This window comes from Octopus bimaculoides, chromosome 17, assembly GCF_001194135.2.
Source record: "Octopus bimaculoides isolate UCB-OBI-ISO-001 chromosome 17, ASM119413v2, whole genome shotgun sequence".
NCBI lineage: Eukaryota > Metazoa > Mollusca > Cephalopoda > Octopoda > Octopodidae > Octopus > Octopus bimaculoides.
Window position 1 is genome coordinate 40,855,355 of NC_068997.1, and position 3,495 is coordinate 40,858,849.

Below are 3,495 nucleotides of genomic sequence, written 5' to 3' on the forward strand. Positions count from 1 at the left end.
TGCTTACGTCCCCGTAACTTAGCGGTTCGGCAAAAAGAGACCGATAGAATGAGTACTAGGCTTACAAAGAATAAGTCCTGGGGTCGATTTTCTCGACTAAAGGCGGTGCTCCAGCATGGCCGCAGTCAAATGACTGAAACAAGTAAAAGAGTGAAAGAGTAATCCAAAGTTGACCACGGAGCACTTGAATTCAGATCGTGAAACGGGAAGAAATACAGCTCAGCATTTTGTCCGTTCTGGTTACGGTTCTGTGTGCTCGCCGCCTTCCACTAACGATTTTGCCAGCTCTAAATCATAGCAAAAACCGATGCATGTATCTGGCAGTCCTTGCGTGATTGATTACAGAAAACATATGCGAAGAATATGCAAGAAACATGGCTGAAGAAGAAATGTATCGAAATAGCAGAAGGAATTAATACTGGGTACAAAGAAAAATTGTCTGACAATAGTTTGAGAATTGTTTAAGCATGGATTAACAATCGGTGAATGGAGTAGAGAGAAATTACTTCAGAATAGTTTAACAATCTATTTAACAATTGCTTGGGAATTATTTCAGAATAGATCGACAGGCGGTTACGGTTTGTATTACTACTGACAGGTTTTACAATAAAAACGACAAAAGTTGCCGTCGCAGACATTGCAGAAATAGCAAAATTAGGAAATCATGTGAAAAATTTGAAATACATGAATGCCAAACTATATAAGTAAATGAATAGTTCAATATAATACATAATGATTAAATCATTTTTGTGCTATTGTAATCTTAACACAAACAAAGATAAAAGCCTGGATTACAAATCCGTAAAGTCCTGTGTTTCCACACATATCTGGATATGCACGTATATGCGAGAAATCTACATGGGGTGAGGCGCATGGGCTTCAAACATGTCTCATGTGACAGAATAAACTGGTTGTGTATGCTGAATGAATTGAATTGAATTCAGATCGGAGCGCAGGCTTGCAGGTTTTCAATATTAAAACACACACACACACACACACACACACATACACACACACACACACACACACACACACACACATACACACACACACACACACACACACACACACACACACACACACACACACACACACACATACACACACACACAAACATACATACACACACACATACACACACACACAAATAGATAGATAGATAGATAGATAAATAGATAGATAGATAGATAGATAGGCGCAGAAGTTTGCTTTCCATTAGCATGGTTCTGGTTTCAGTCCCACTGCGTGGCACCTTAGGAAAATGCCTTCTACTATAGCCTCGATCATACCAAAGACTTGTGAGTAGATTTGGTAGATTGAAACTGAAGTAAGCCCGTCGTATATTTACACACACACACATACACACACACACACACACACACACCCATATATATATATATATATATATATAATACAAAATGGGACAAGAACGCAAAACATCCAGACAGTTAGATGATACAAGAAAGGGACAACAAAACATCCAGATAGACGATACAAAGAAAACAAGGACAGGTCATTCGGAGTTTTCTTTCCTCAGTCGAGATCCAATTTATCTTTGCAATTTCGACTGGTTATTCTCGATATTGCTCCAACCAGGCCAGCCCGAAGGAAAGACTAAGCTAAGAGCATTAGATTCATTGGAAGAAAGCAGCGAATGTATACAAAAACAAGGACGGAAAGAATAAATAGAATCAAAAGGAAGAGGAAGTAGGATTCGACAGCTGTTTAATGACCACTACATATGTTTCGATACAACATAGATCTGGGAATTGAAAGGATCAACGAGCTCTGTTTTTTACTCTAATACGTTTTTAACGGAATACACCTCAAATATATAAATATGTGTATGCATGTGTGTGTGTGTGTGTGTATGTGTGTGTGTGTGCGTGTGTGTGTGAAAAGTAAGTAGGCATTAAAAATTGGTAATATAATCCATATTCCTTTTACAAATTTATTGAAACAAATGATACATGTTCTTTACTACATGGGAAATTGAAAGTAAATCATCATATTTGAACGTAAGCACTAGTGGCTTCAACGAGTTTCCACGAACGGTCAGAGATGAAACAGGCAATCTTTTGAAGGACATCGTCTTGGATATCATTCAGAACCTCCTGAATCCGTGTCTCTAAGTCCTCCAGCGTGCGAGGTTTTCTCTTGTACACCTCCACTGTTGTGTAAACCCACAGGTAAAAAAAACCTATGGAGTGAGAAATCTGGACTCCTTGGAGTTCTGGGGTTCTGGACTTCTGCGGTCTCAGTCTTCAGGTTTTAGCTCCTGCATGTAATGGGGTTCCCACGGACGAAAAATCAATTCTTTATGCAACACCGTACGTATTGTGTGTGGAGGCGCAATGGCCCAGTGGTTAGGGCAGCGGACTCGCGGTCGTAGGATCGCGGTTTCGATTCTCAGACCGGGCGTGGTGAGTGTTTATTGAGCGAAAACACCTAAAGCTCCACGAGGCTCCGGCAGGGGATGGTGGCGAACCCTGCTGTACTCTTTCACCACAACTTTCTCTTACTCTTACTTCCTGTTTCTGCTGTGCCTGTAATATCCCCGAGAACTGTGTCACGCTGAATATCCCCGAGAACTATGTTAAGGGTACACGTGTCTGTGGAGTGCTCAGCCACTCGCACGTTAATTTCACGAGCAGGCTGTTCCGTTGATCGGATCAACTGGAACCCTTGACGTCGTAAGCGACGGAGTGCCAACAACGTATTGTGTGTCTTGTTAGTCCACTTTCACGAGCTGCTTGACCTGTTGATTTTTGCGAGCTGCGATTAAGCATTTCCTGCACTGTTGCCACGTTTTCCGCTGCTAGGAATGTGGATGGACGGCCACATCAGCTTGCATCTTTCACAGAGCCCGTGATCATCAACTTTGCATGACAACTTTTTATTGTCTCCGGACGTAGTGTTACATGCTTACCTTTCCATGCACGCCACCATCTCAGAACCAAAACAATGAAATTCCACACTTCATAGCATGCTGCAGTCTTAGCTCCCTCCTGAACAGTCAAGTGGCCGGCCATCTGGAAAATAAGAAATAAGAAATAAGTCAATAAGAAATCCCCATTAGTGTTGTCTGTTTAAAAATATTTTCGTTATGACTTCAGTGATACAAAAAATTCTACAGGACAATTTCTATTGCCTAGTTACTTCCCACCCACCCTCTGTATATGTGTGTGTGTGTGTGTATGTCTGTATCTGTGTATGTGTGTGTGTATGTGTGTGCGTGGGTGTATGTGTGTGTGTATGTATGTATGCATGTATGTATGTTTATGTGTGTGTCTTTGTGTCTGCCTTTGTCTCCCACCAGCACTTGACAACCAACGCTGGTGTGTTGCCGGTTCGGCTAAAAAGACCGAATAAGCACCAGGTTTAAAAAGAAAACACGACGTGCTGGGGTCGAATTAGTTCGACTAAAATTCCTCTAGGCGGTGCCCCAGCATGGCCACAGTCTAATGACTGACACAAGTAAAAGCATAAAAAATA

The 3,495-nt window shown here is 41.5% G+C and overlaps 1 long non-coding RNA gene across 2 annotated transcripts in view; it reads right to left on the bottom strand.

Moving 5' to 3' along the window:
- The window catches only part of LOC106867425 (uncharacterized), a 142,640-nt gene that overhangs the window by 15,924 nt on the left and 123,221 nt on the right, over nt 1-3,495 (bottom strand). For both annotated transcript variants that reach the window (XR_008265776.1, XR_001409145.2), the window contains exon 2: nt 2,930-3,032. This is a non-coding gene — a long non-coding RNA (uncharacterized LOC106867425). The remainder of the gene's footprint in view (nt 1-2,929; nt 3,033-3,495) is intronic.